Source organism: Oncorhynchus mykiss, chromosome 8 (genome assembly GCF_057628025.1).
Source record: "Oncorhynchus mykiss isolate SJ-2025 chromosome 8, ASM5762802v1, whole genome shotgun sequence".
NCBI classification, from domain to species: domain Eukaryota; kingdom Metazoa; phylum Chordata; class Actinopteri; order Salmoniformes; family Salmonidae; genus Oncorhynchus; species Oncorhynchus mykiss.
This window is the reverse complement of record NC_143029.1, coordinates 76,407,632-76,422,565: the sequence shown is the minus strand read 5'-3', so window position 1 is coordinate 76,422,565 and position 14,934 is coordinate 76,407,632. Positions and strand designations below refer to the sequence as shown.

General features: G+C 40.8%; 1 long non-coding RNA gene across 1 annotated transcript; it reads left to right on the top strand.

The window, feature by feature from the left end:
• Positions 1 to 5,661: 5,661 nt before the first annotated feature.
• Positions 5,662 to 14,782, top strand: LOC149982124 (uncharacterized). The gene is made up of 2 exons (XR_016482623.1): positions 5,662 to 9,964; positions 11,426 to 14,782. It is a non-coding gene; the product is annotated as an uncharacterized LOC149982124 (long non-coding RNA).
• Positions 14,783 to 14,934: the final 152 nt, after the last annotated feature.

Sequence of the window (14,934 nt, the reverse complement as noted above, 5' to 3'; positions counted from 1 at the left end):
GGTGATTCAGGATTAAGGTTATCTCAATCCTATGTAATTACTTTAGAGATTGCCAACATAGACATGTTTATTTTTCTAAAATCCATGAGTTCCGATAATGCCAAACAGTGAGACACTTAGTTAATATTTGGAAACAACCCATATTTGATACTGACTGTTATGAGAAAGAGCGAAAGACAGATAGGAGGAAGGGCAGACAGAGGAGCCCTCCCCGCACTGCTGAGACCTTGAAGGTTTGAGAGCAGAGAGGAGAAGGTGGAGATGGGGGGCCAGGAAATGAGCAAGATAGGAGTGACACAGAATGGGTAGATAACAGTTACTGTTTGGAGACAAAAGGGGAATGAAAGCTTAGTTGGTTTCAGGAACTATGGTGTTAAACACGGAAACATTGCCCAGAAATTATTTGGCACAGCAGGCCAAAATAGTAGCATTAACTAGTGCCTGTGAAATAAGAAAGGAGAGAAAGGTTACTGTTTACATAGACAAGCACTTATATATATCTAAGACCATACAGAGCAGCACAGGTAACTCTTAAAGTAGATAAGGCCATGACGGAACGCCTCGGGGAGAATTGGACATAAAGAGAATGAAAGGGGCGCTCCTACATGATAATGTTAGACATAAGGATAATTTACTAATCTTGCTTAAGTCATTGTTTAGAAATGTGGCAATAGTGATACAGGGGTGGAGCCATGTATCAAAGGGGGGATAGGATAAGACGCTTGGGGCCTATTGGATAATAAACAAAAAACAAAAAAAAGTGTAATAGATAAGCTAAAATATTAGGTCAATATATTATCTCTAGAGTTGGGTTACTAGGATCTATTTCTTTAAATAATGGATGACATTCTAGCTAATCAGATAGAACAAATGAGAAGACTGTTTGTTAACCAAACCTGTATGTCCAAGATTTTATGCTCTACAGGTGAATTACAGGAGAAGGTGATTCACTCAATCCAGTCCCTGAGGAGAATAGACGGGAAACAGCCCTGTTGGGAGGGGCCATACAAAGTATTCCTAGTGACAGCCTTCGCGGTGAGAATAGCTGAAAGAGCTACCTGGGGCATATCACACATTGCAGGAGGGTAAGACACACAGACACTGTCTAACAATCACAGAGTTAGGAGAAGAACCAAAACCAATAGGGTTCGGGGGTTACCTCTCTAACGAAGATTCCCTAACCCCGTCCTATCCTCCCTGTGTGCGTTCATAGAAGTGAAAGTATGGGCTGGCCTCTAGCTGAGGATATGTTCTCCGGGAAAGGGTGGGGCTTTACAGGAGTGCTGATTAGTCTGAGCTGTCTTATTGTGGGAGCAATATTCCTAAATACACCATGACCCATCCCGAGAATGCAGAAGGTGGTAACTTGACCCATAGTTTAGACGATGAGGATTTTGTATTAACCAAGCATAAGAGATCACTTGATCTGGGTAAACAGGAAGTGAGCGTGGAGATTGGGAAGGATGTCTCAGTGGAGTTCTATGTAGACCAGATGGGGTCTCTGACTCCTTGGCAGTCTAGGACGATGAGCCATTACGGAGGATATCTGTGCAGGTCCCCGTGTAGTTCATGGAAGCAGGTCATAGCCCACAGAGAGAGAGAGGGCTATAGGAATCCGCTTACCCCGTATGTAAGGAGGTGGAGTATAGTGAAGGTGAGGGTTTTTGACTGCAATCCGGAGCGAGAGAAGTATTGCATAAAGGTACGAATTACCATTAAGAACGTAAAGAAGGAGGATCTAGGGTTATGATATGTTGGGTTTGATCAGATTTCGGTTGATACCCTAGTGCCATTCCAGGAAGAAGAGGTTAGGGCAGGTGATAGCTCTATGGTCAGACAGAATTCAAGCAGAGCCCCTGACAAAACAGATACTGACAGCAGAGTCGTCCAGAGCCAAGGGCCGGTGCGGATAGTGCAGACGAGAAATCTTAAGGAAGTGATTGAGGCGGAAACGGATTATGGGGATTCTAACCTATGATTAGAATGGTTTCAGTATACAGCCAGATCAGTAGCGAAAGAAGAATGTTATGCCTGCGCCACAGCAAAACCTCAGCTGACTACCATCCCCTTTCCATTTGATGGAATTGATACACCCAGGGGAATGGCCTGTATGGTAAAGCTGTTCATGAGGGCAGGGAAGCCGGACAATGGCAGTTGCATTGGTCTGCATTATCTGTATCCCCATGTGCCCATTACATCTACACTTCCCCCTTTCACAGTTACAGGAGGACATTATTATTGTATGGCTCGCTACATAACACTCATGTGAAAGACGTAGGGGAAGTGAGTACATGCAATAGGACAGAGAATGTTACAACTGATGAGACTATGAGAGATCTGACAGGCTGGTTGAGCTCTGGGGATTTCAGTAAGATAAAGAGGCCAAGGGCTGACATCTGGTGGTTGTGTGGGGGAATGCACCCTCATCCAACACCATGACATAATGTTGGCAAGACGGGAAAAAAGAAGCTCTCCATCTGGGTCTTTTGACGATAGAGTATATATTGATAATATTGGGGTCCCATCTGGGGTGCCAGACAAGTTTAAAGCAAGAAATCAGATCTTAGCAGGACTAGAGTCAAGCATTTTCTGGTGGTCCACTCTCAATAAGAATGTGGATTGGATCAATGATATCTATTATCAACAGCGCTTCATCAATTAAACTAGAGATGCAATAGATGGCATGGCAGAATAGAATAGCATTAGATATGTTATTAGCTGAGAAGGGAGGGGTCTGCGTGATATTTGGAACAATGTGCTGTACCTGCATCCCGAATTACACAGCTCCAGACGGATCAGTGACCAAGGCCCTGGCAGAGAACTCTGGGGTAGATAATGCTCTAACAAATTGGTTTGACAGTATGTTTGGAAAATGGAAAAATGTCATGATCGCTGTGTTGTGGGCAACCTTCACCTGTGTGACTGTAAGTTTTGTGTGGATGTTGCGTGAGAGGTCTCATTTCCAGGACTCTGGAGAAATCGATGACACAACAGATGGTGAGATACGGACCGATTCCAAGCTCTGACCAGTGGAATGATGAATACATGACCCCAGATCTAGTAGATGGACCCGGCTCCTTCACTTAGCCTATGTTACATGAGACCGTTTTAATGTTTAGGTTTCTTCTTGTGTTGATGTTTAGACTGTTTTTTGATGAAGATTATAATGAAAATCCTGATAAGAAGAGTTATGATTCTGATGTAGGCCTAGAACAGTCATTGTAAATACATATATTGGTCTTTGTGTGGTTGATTTTGGATACAACAGATATTTCTAATAAAAACAGATGTGTGATTGTGTGTATAATATTTAGTCATAGGGTGGATTGTTATGAATTTTATGAATAATGACTAAATGATGTATACATTTAACGTAGAACTATATCTCACAGAAATCTACCCTGTCACTGTATGATTGTATGAAATGTATTAGAATCATAAATCTGATGTGTGTAGTTCTAGTCAGAATTAGAACTAGGACTTTTTGTGCCCTTTTAGTATGCAAGCAGGGTGCAAGTGTGAAACAAATGATAAGAGGAGCTATCAACAGGCAAGCTGTACTACTGTGTTCCTTACAGGACATTCTGTCCCCACCCAGGGAGGGGAGAGACCTTGGGCTTGTAGTAGATTGTATAACAGGTGGCAGACCATGTATGAGTAGGAGAAGACTTGTGAACTATATTGTCATTGTTTCTGAAAGGAGGAGGGACATTTATGACGAAATGTGAGGTATATGGACCAATGTACAGGAAATTCTAAACAGCTGACTATGGTAGACTGGCCTCTGACTGTTTCATTTTAATAAAAACCTTACAAATTCTTAGTAACAGACAGAGTTGTTTAATTGAAGTTCAGTTTATGAACATTGTGAACAAGATTCTCATAACAAATATCACATTATTATAACAAACATATGTCCTTGTTTTACTTGATCACAATTTATGACATGGTCAGTAGGCTACAAATTAATTACCATTTAGAAATAGGAGAAGTCATGTGTCATACACCAGTTAATACATTTGCACTGTGGGCGTCAATCAATATACTGTGTGCAGTTCACAACCTTTTTCAGAATTTTCAACTGCATGAATAGCGAAGGGCGGGCCAGCAAGGCAAGTTATTCTGCGTTCACGTGCTAGTCAGAACTAGGAAACTGTAGTTATGCACATTCCACATTCAACCAGATATCATGTCGGAAAATTCAGTTTCCTGGTTCCGACTAGCAAGTGAACGCGTCATAACTCCAGGTAACTCTGGTCCTGGAGAATGGCATAGGTTGACCAGCAAAACTTTTGAGGAACTGAGGACCCATGCCAAATCTTTTCAGTCTCCTGAGGGGGAATAGGTTTTGTTGTGCCCTCTTTATGAGTGTCTTGGTGTGCTTGGACCATGTTAGTCTGTTGGTGATGTGGATGCCAAGGAACTTGAATCTCTCAACCTGCTCCACTACAGCCCCGTTGATGAGAATGGGGGCGTGCTCGGTCCTCCTTTTCCTGTAGGCCACAATCATCTCCTTTGTCTTGATCACGTTGAGGGAGAGGTTGTTGTCCTTGCACCACACGGTCAGGTCTCTGACCTCCTCCCTATAGGCTGTCTCATTGTTGTCAGTAATCAGGCCTACCACTGTTGTGTCATCAGCAAACCTAATGATGCTGTTGGAGTCATGCCTGGCCGTGCAATCATGAGTGAACAGGGAGTACAGGAGGGGGCTGAGCACACACCCCTGAGGGGACCCGTGTTGAGGATCAGCATGGCGGATGTGTTGTTACCTACCCTTACCACCTGGGGGCGGCCCGTCAGGAAGTCCAGGATCCAGTGGCAGAGGGAGGTGTTTAGTCCCCGGGTCCTTAGCTTAGTGATGAGCATTTGAGGGCACTATGGTGTTGAACGCTGAGCTGTAGTCATTGAATAGCATTCTCACATAGGTGTTCCTTTTGTCCAAGTGGGAAAAGGCAGTGTGGAGTGTAATAGAGATTGCATCATCTGTGGATCTGTTGGTGCGATATGCCAATTGGAGATGGTCTAGGGTTTCTGGGATAATGGTGTTGATGTGAGGCATGACCAGCCTTTCAACGCATTTCATGGCTACAGATGTGAGTGATACGGGTCGGTAGTCATTTAGGCAGGTTTCCTTAGTGTTCTTGGCCACAGGGACTATGGTGGTCTGCTTGAAATATGTTGGTATTACAGACTCAGACAGGGAGAGGTTGAAAAAGTGATAGGAATTGTATGAATAATGACTAAACAATATCTACATTTAAATAGAACTGTAACTAATTGAACTCTACCCTGTTTTACAATATCTGATTAATAATGTTAATTCATAAGGAAGGAATTATGTAGCATGAACAAGGAGTAATTAAACATAATAAACACCATTCCAACTTAGTTGGAGAGGTATGTGTGGTGTGTTTGAAGTAAGCAAAGAGGCTCATTAACCTATGTCTGAACCCACTCAGCTATAACTCTGTGGCAATTAAATAAGACAGCGAGATCCTCCCTAGGTTTTCGTTATCTGGAACTGTCTGCTGAATAGTGATATATAATGGTGAGATTTCAGAAGTTAATCTTGATGTGTTGTGTGTGTCAGGAGTGGGCTAGTGGGTTGGAATAAACCTTTGAACCTGCTTTGTTTTGGTCGAGAGGAGGAGATTCATTCTATAACCAATGAGGTCATATTTTGGATATAAACTGTTGTTCGTGGTTCAATCTGAGCGCGCTTCGAGAATAAATACTATTATCTAATTTTAATAAGACTGGTCCCTGTCTATTTTATGCAAATAAGAATCTTACAAATTCTTAGAAACAGACAGAATGATTTTAATTAATGAACACATATAGGAATTATGAAATTCCATTGACAATTGGTCCTTTGAGCGGATTTCCAAACCTGCCTCTGTCGTCCGAAGGTAGTACGCCGAAAACCGTGCACCGGCGGGTCTGGACCCGTTATTTAAAGACTTGGCGTCTGAATTGAGGTTCAAAGAACAGGCCGGTATATATATATATCTAAGGTCGACAGAGACGGTGACGGAATCTCATGAACATTGCTTTTCCTAGTCTGCAAGACAACGGTAAATAGTCTTTATTTTCGAATTTGGGGGCAATGATGTAAGTTATCTTTGATTTGATGTTCTAAAAATGTTTAGGATTCATCCATAATAGGAGCTTCGCTATTCCAAACAGATGTGGTGGGTTACCTGTATGACCAATATACAAGGGTTTGTGTGTGGCAGGTCCAAAATGATCTGAGGTAAGGTGCGCTACCATAAATAAAATAACTTAATAGATCCGGGCTTTGCTAGCCGTGAGGGTTATTAAGGGTGGGATATAGTAAGTGTTGTTAGATAGGACGGTCGTTTTGTACAAATAGGACAGCCATTAATTCAAAAGACATACCTAAATAAAGTCCTAACCTTTAGTAGGAAACCAGGTGAGGATATAAATTAGGCTTGGTGAGAAGGCAAGGTAATTAATTATATGCGAACGGAATAACTGCACCTATTCAATACTGAAATAAATAATATCCCAAAAAGTAGGAGGGAAACTTAATGTAGCGGAGTGAGATTGGATAAAAACACCCGAGGTTAACTAGGGATGTATGGCCCCTGGGTAATAACTGATAGATGTGCAAGTGAGATCTAATGTCCGATCGATAGCAACGCTATAGATAAAGTTTCCAGGGAAGAGAAACATATAAATCCATACACATAGATTGTAACTAGGTAACGGTAAACAGGACATACATAGATCATAGAAATATATACACCTAGATTGTGAGCGCGGTAGAAAGTGGGAACACACACATAGAAGGCAAAAAATACATACACATAGATAAGTGATTGATACCATAACTACTAGTAATGGCAAGGATTTATCAAACATGGGTAGTAAATCCTCAAAGGAGGTCCTGGGAGACCAGCGTTTTATGGAACAGACATGTAAGAGAAACATAGATTTCTGTCCAAAATGGAGTAAGAAGTATGAATTTGATGGGAGGCTGAATGTTGAAAAACTAGAATTGCTAATAAAACAGATACATAAGGAATGTGGCAAGGATGTGAAGAAGCAGAATAAACAGGGGTTGTATACAGCTAGGGTCTGGCTTTTGGAAGCCAGGAAAAGAGTAGAGGGGGATAAGAAAAGAAAAAACAAAGAGAGCCAAGATACGCTGCCCTCCGCTCTTGCAGCTGAAAAAGTTAGCCAATTGGGCGGGATTGAGAGTAACAAACTATATAATTCTCTAGTATACCAAGCATACAGAGGTAATCCTGTTGATTAAATAGTGGTGGTGAGAATACGGCTGGAGGAGCTACCCGCACAACCACCACCCACATATGTGGAGCCTGCTGGAGCCGAAGGAGGGATAATAGAGGTAGAGAAAGTTGAGAAAAGTGGATAGGGTAAGTCAAAATAAAAATATAAAATGTTTCAATTGCAATAATTTAGGACATCTCGCGCGGGAGTGTAATATTCCCTGCAAACATTGTGACAGGTTAGGACATAATCACGAGATTGTGATTTAACTAAGGGGAAGGTCAGGCGCGACAATCGGGAGAAAAAGAGACAGAGTCAGAAACAACGAAAGCGAGATTAATGAGAATCCTCGCTGAGGAAAAGCTTGGGCTTTTAAATTAGGGCTATTTTTGTTGTCTCGGTGCCGGAGTTACGAATACAGATACATGTAAAGTGGGTTTATTTGCGGAGAGTTTTTAGTTATTCACATAGCTTTGGTGGTTCAGTGGAAGAATTCTCACCTGCAACACAAGAGGCCTGTGTTCAGTTCCCAGGAAATGCTTTGACTAAAATCTTTTTGATTGTAATTCAACTATTTTTATGTTTTGCCTAGAAAGATATGGTCGCTAGTGTTTGTAGAATATATAAATTGAACTTTTTTAATAGATTGTTTAGGTTAAAATTGGGGGACTAATTATTATTTATTTTTTAATAATAACGAAATGAATTTCGATGCATTTGCCTAAATGATCTGTTTGAATAACGTATTGGGAATGGAGTCGTATTTAAAATGCTGAATCAAAGAAGAGACACTTACCTAAATCTAATGAATTCTAAATAATAATGAAGAGACAATTACGATAGGTTTGTGCCCATCGAAATGTTCTTATAAATTTAGCGAAGTACATGGTGGGTGTTGCTGTGTTGGCTAGTAATTTTCAGGGTAAGTTGCTAGAGGTAGGTAGATTTGTTGTGGAAAACGTAAAACTGCGCCATTACGTTGGATACACAATAACGTTACTCAAATTGCTTTGACCGTTGTTCAGGTAACACTCTTTGCTGTACTTCTGGCAGTACAATTTTGATTGAGAGATGTTGATTGATGTTGTAAGTTCTATTCAAGGTCCAACATTTGTGATAAATTGGGGTTTGGTTTATCGAACACGTACGTACTACTACTGCTGCTGCAGTCAGCCAACAATGTTTTGCAATTCGTTGAAAGTCGCTGTGGCTTGGGGACGGGTTGAGCGCCTGTTACTGACATCACTCAGAGAAAATGGTTTGTGTCATTTAGAAGGAAAATGCGTGCATTATAGCTTTGAGTCACTTTTCAGAAGTTGATAAAAGTTCCAAATACATTTTTAAAAGTAGCTGTATATCGTCAGGGTAGTCTGAAAAGATGCTAAAACTAGCAACAAAATCGCTAGATGGCCATCACTGATTGGTGGCGTTTACTGGTCTATATTTGGCTAAAAGAGAGGGAGGTCTGAATAGTTGAATAGTAAAAGTTTGTGATAAGTTCCCGGTTATTGATTTTTGGTTTGATTGTTTAGGTTACACCAGTGAATTTGAACAAGAAGTTAATGTATTCTAAACATGATCTGTTTTCATTAAGGGGAACAATGAAAGGTCCGCAAAGTTTATTGCTGGCTGAGTTTGTTTTATTTTAAAGGGACAGTGCACGTTTATCACAGTTGTGTGAGTCCAATGGCAGGGTGTTCCTATAAATTATTTGGAGAAAGACTGAATGAGTTACATGAAACATTGAGGAAATCTTAAAGGGGTACACTCACATATGGAATATTAGGAGTTTTATTTTCTGAGTTTTAATTACACAAGGGATTTTTTTTTTAGATAAAGGGTTCTTTAATATGTCTAATATGGTATGGAACATGACTATAAAAGGGTGTTATAACCTTTGACCTTTATCATGGCTATCTCTTGTGGTCTGATCAGCCTCAGGGGAGGGCCATTTGGATAATGAATTTGTGGTCATTTGGGATACTAGTTTTAAGTTAAGGATACTGCGAATTTTCGCAGCTTTTTGTTAAAAATCGCGCAACATTTCAAAGTCCTGCTACTCATGCCAGGAATATAGTATATGCATATGATAAGTATGTGTGTATAGAAAACACTCTGAAGTCTCTAAAACTGATAAAATCGTGTCTGTGGCTATAACAGAGCGTGTTTAGGAGTAAAAATCCCAGGGAAAACTGTTCACCAAAAACACAAAAAAAATATTCATCCGCCAGTCAATGTATTGTCTAAGGCGACAGAAAATAGATGAGATTCCAACGCCTACAGCTTCCACACGATGTCGCCAATACTGGCATTTCTTTGCACGTTTATCCTTGGTGGGATGACGTATAGGCACTTCCTGTCTTGGGGTGCACCCAGGAAATTATGAAAGTGAAAAAAATGGAAGATGATTTCAAGACTTGCTGCTATCGAATACAGATCGCCCCGTGATCAATTTGATCGATTATTAACGTTTATTAATACCTAAAGTTGGTTTACAAAAGTAGTTTGAAGTGATTTGTAAAAGTTTATAGGCAACTTTGTTAATTTTAAAAGTGACGTTGCGTCGTGTAAAGCTGCATTTTCCTTGGATCAGACGGCCTTTATAAATGGACATTTTTGGCATACTTTGACGGATTTAATCGGGAAAAAGACCCAATTGTGATGTTTATGGGACATATAGGAGTGCCAACAGAGAAGCTCGTCAAAGGTAATGAATGTTTTATATTTTATTTCTGCGTTTTGTGTAGCACCGGCTACCGCAAAATCTGTTGTTTAGGTGACGTTCTGGTATTTTGGGGGGGTGCATGCTATCAGATAATAGCTTTTCATGCTTTCGCCGAAAAGCATTTTACAAATCTGACTTGGTGGCTAGATTCACAACGAGTGTAGCTTTAATTCAGTACCTTGCATGTGTGTTTTAATGAAAGTTTGAGTTTTATCGAAAACTATAGTTGGCGCTCTGAAATTTCCGCTGATTGATGTTCCTGCACTGGGATTAGATTTATTAATTATAATGGAGTTTATAGCTCTTGGACATAATTATAGTTTGAACCACAGAGGAAAAAGTGGAATTGAGGCAGGACAAATTATGAGGAGCGGGGGAATAAACTCTAGTGAGGAAGAGGATGGTTCAGGATTCTGTTTTTAAACATTTGCTGTGAAGGTTTTGAATTGGCTATTATTGATTTGGTATTACAACAGAAAAAAATCCTATTTATCATCGATAATAAATAGGGGAAGATATGGTACATTGAGGTTTAGACAGGATATATTTTAAGCCAATAGGGCAGGAAAATACATAGAAAAATTGTGATTTTATAAGCATTAAAATTATTAATGAAAATAAAAATGTTTCAGTTCTTAGGGGTGGTAAATTACTGTAGATAAGGTATCCCACACTATGCAACATATTAAATTATTGATGAGACTGATTTTAAGGTTAACCCATGGTATTGTTAGATAAATTACTGTGACCCTGAAGGAGAGAGCTTATTAGTACAGAAAGGATTTGATATGGTTCGCATTTGTTTTGGCTTTATTTGACCATTAGAATATTTTTATTTTAATAGTATTAAAGTTGACAGGGATATATGACATCTGGGATGATTTAGGATTATTGATAGGATCGAGATAAAAGTTATGTAAGGACTTTAGAGATTGCCACCATAGACATGTTTTTTTCTCAAATCAATGATTTTAGATAAAGCCAAACAGTGAGACGCTTAGTTAATATTTGGAAGATAGGAGAGAAAAGGGTTACTGTTTAAATCGAAAAAAATATATATATTTAAGAACATATATAAGCAGCTCAGATACCTCTTCAAGTAGATAAGACACTTGACAGAGAATTGGTACAGGATAGATATGAATGGACGCCCAAGGGAGAATTGGACATGTGGAGAATGAAAGGGGTGCTCCTACATGATAATGTCAGACATAAGGATAATTTACTAATCTTACCTAAGTCATTGTTTAGAGTAGGCAAGGTTATTACCTGGGCAGAGCCAGGTATCAAAGGGGGGATGGGTAAGTTGTGGTCTAGGATAGGATGTGGCCGTTTGGATAATAAACTAATTTTTTAAAATGTAGCTAACAAGTAGGCATAGAAGTTAAAGATATAATCAGAACAAATGTGAAACTGTTTGTTAACCAAACCTGTATGTCCAAGATGTTATGCATTACAGGTGAATTAAAGGAGAAGGTGATTCACTCAATCCAGTCCTTGTGGAGAATAGATGTGAAGCAGCCCGTTGGGAGGGCCATACCAAGTGCTCCTGGTGACAGCCTTTGCGGTAGCTACCTGGGGACATATCACACATTGTTGGAGGGTAGGACACACTGACACTGCCGAACCATCACAGAGTTAGAGAGAAGAACCGAAACCAATATGGCTCGGGGTTTCACTCTCTTAACGAAGCTTCCTGACCCCGCCCATCACTGTGTAGCGTTCATAGAAGTGGAAGTGTGGTTTGGTCTCTGGCTGCTGATGTGTTCTCTGGGAGAGGGTGGGGCTTTACAGGAGTGTCAGTGTACCTGTGTAATGGGGGAGGGTGTCCGTATGGGGATTACATGATAACCAACTTGGGACAGTTCTAAGGATTGGAGAAGAGGGTATCCTTATAGCATAGGGGATCCCACAAAGGTGGATAGGTTTTCCATGATATGGGGGAAACCTGGGAGCACTGTTGAACTTTGTAAAGGTGATGAAATCCTACTAACCATCAAAACTATTAAGCTCTCTGATGCAGGGACTTACACCCTCGGAATACAAAGGACCAGGACAGACACGATGGGTGTGTTTTCTATTAAGGTGCTGCCAAAACCACAGAGGTCCCAGACGAACCAGAGCCAGACACACTCCTCTACCACCCCTGGACCGAAACTGCCACCTACCACCACTGTGTCAAATCTCATTCAGGTAATTAACGTTAGAGACTATTCAGCTATTGATCAATTAGGCACTGAGACTGGTTTTGATGGTAGGGACAATTTGTGGCTGTCTTATATGAGGTATACAGCTAAGACCCTGAAAAGAAAGGACTACATGAAACATTGGTCATGCCTAGACCTGTTCTGGCTACACACCCATTTGCTATAGGAGAAGGAGAGGGGTGGTTGTGTATTCTGAGAGGTTTTTACCAAGTTCAGCCTAATTCAACTCTCTGTTCCTCTTTGAGCCTTGTGTTTCCTACAGTACCTCCTCATCGGGCCCCTTGGGGTGTTAAGGCATATGGGGGCAATTACAGTTGCATCACGGGTACAGGTAATGGCATTGATTATGGGAGATTGCCTGAAGCTGATTGCAGTAGTAACATAACCATTAATGCCACTTGGCCAGTTACAGGCCTAAACCAAACTAGTGGTCTGGCTGATGTGTGGTGGATATGTGGACCCAAAAGACTGCTGAGACCCATTCTTAGAGGAGACTGACAAGGTACGTGTACTCTGACCAGTTTGATAATTCCACTGACCATTGTTGATGTTACTGCTGAACAGCTGTTGGGCTCTGTATCCAGGGGACCTGAAAACATTCCATCCCATGGGAGACATAGACGTAGTGCTCCATGGACAGAGGATGTAGTTGACATACACACTAACCTGTTGGGAGTGCCAGTGGGGGTTCCTCATGAGTTTCAGGCCTTGGGTAGGAATGATGGACTCTGGCACTTACTACCTATTATAGGTCCAGCCATAGTGGATGCTAGACAGACTGCATGGATGAATTACATCTACTATAATCAACAGCGTTTTGTGAATTACTCCCGTGATGCACTCACTGGTATGTCAGAACAGCTTGAGGCCACATCTAGGGTTTCCAGAATAGACTTGCTTTGGATATGCTTCTTGCCAGTCAGGGGGGTGTCTGCAAGATGTTCGGTGAACAATGTTGCACGTATGTTCCTAATAACACCAGTCCAGATGGTAGTATATCTAAGGCCCTTAATGGGCTTGATGCACTATCTGCTGAGATGAGGACCATGGCGGGGGTGGAGGAGTCTGGACTGTTCTCTTGGTTGGGAGCCTGGTTTGGTAAGTACACTGGTATGGTGGTTACTGGATTTCTGACCCTAATTCTTGTATTTTTATTATTGATGTGTTGTGCTGCTTGCATCATACCATGTTTTAAGAAGTCTGTTACAGATGTGGTGAATGCTTCAGGCATGATGCCTTTGCTTGATGCTCCAGTTGGAGATGCTGATACTGAATCAAGCTTTCAGGGGAGGATGGGACTGACTGAGGATGACCCATGGTATGCTGTGGGTGAGGTAGTAGAATAAATATTACACCACCACAGTTCCTTGTTTTACATTTTTTTTTAATGATAGGTTTTCTTTCCAGTATGTTTGTTCTCCCTGTTGTGAAGGTTTGGAGTCCCTGGGTGGCATGGTGCCCACCTGGTGCAGGATAGGAGTAGCTGAGAGGACCAGATGGTTTATAATAATGCTTTGCTCTGCTTTACTCTGTTTTCCATGACCAAAGTTTTATCCTACATCTTACATGTCAATAAACAATAAAGTCTTATCCTGTTTTTGTCAAAAGGGGGAGACAAAAGCATATATCACTTGTTGATTCGTATTTTTTCTTGGATGATTTTTCTTTTCTGTTTTTCTGTAAAAAAAGAAAAGAAAAAATAATAATAATAATAATGTTTTATTAATAATAAATGTTTTATTATTTTCATGAAATGCTATTAACATATTACTATGTTGGGACCGCTGAAATAAAGGATAATGAGTGACACCCTAGCGGGTGTCAAAAGGGGGACTTAAATTTAACACCATTTTCTTTTATTCTGTTTTTAAATTAACTGTTGTTCTCTTTTGACATGAGGGTTTTAAGTTCCTAGGTGGGTGGTAGCCAATCTAGTACATAGTGGGATCGAATGGAGGACATGAAGGTATTTTAAACTTTGTAACTGTTATATGATTCATTGCTGAAAAGGGGGATTGTTGGATCCTGTGTTTTACATTATAGCCATTACCATATATATGATTGAATATTATCTGCTGTTGGCTTGTGTGGGTGTATGTATGTGTTATGCAACATAGCTGACTTGAAACATTGTTAAAAGTTTCAGGGCCATGGGCCTTTCTCATGATGGAAAAATACAGAAGACAGGACCTGTGCAATGAGTTGGGGGGGGGGGGGGGGCACATTCAGAGTGTGGGGTTGCAGAACAAGCGGTCTTTTGTTAGATAACAGGAGCCAGGTGCGAGATAACGGTATCGAGCATGAGCGCATGGATGTTCTTCACAGCAACAGTTACATCTATCAACAGAAGCGCCAAGAGGCGGGGACCCGCCTGAGCGCCTGCAATAGGCTGAGCAAGTTTAAACCATGCCCAGCCTCTACTGTGATTGGCCAACAGACGGGTTGGAACTGTCTATCACAGTATAAAGAATACTGTTTACATACATCTTGTCAGTTCCCTGTTCTGCCCTGCGTGGTATTACAGTGAGCCCGTATATACGAAAGTTGCATTTGCCATTTATTACTTAGCTAATAAAAAATACATAGTATAAAATTGGTGACTCATTGTTATATTTATCCTGATACCAGATTCAAATTTACGCAACCCTAACAGAACATAGCCTGTTTAGTTGTTGACATGCAAATAGGCATATATTTTCCCATGCTGTGCCATAGCCTAAGTTCTCCTCTTTTCATTACAGAACC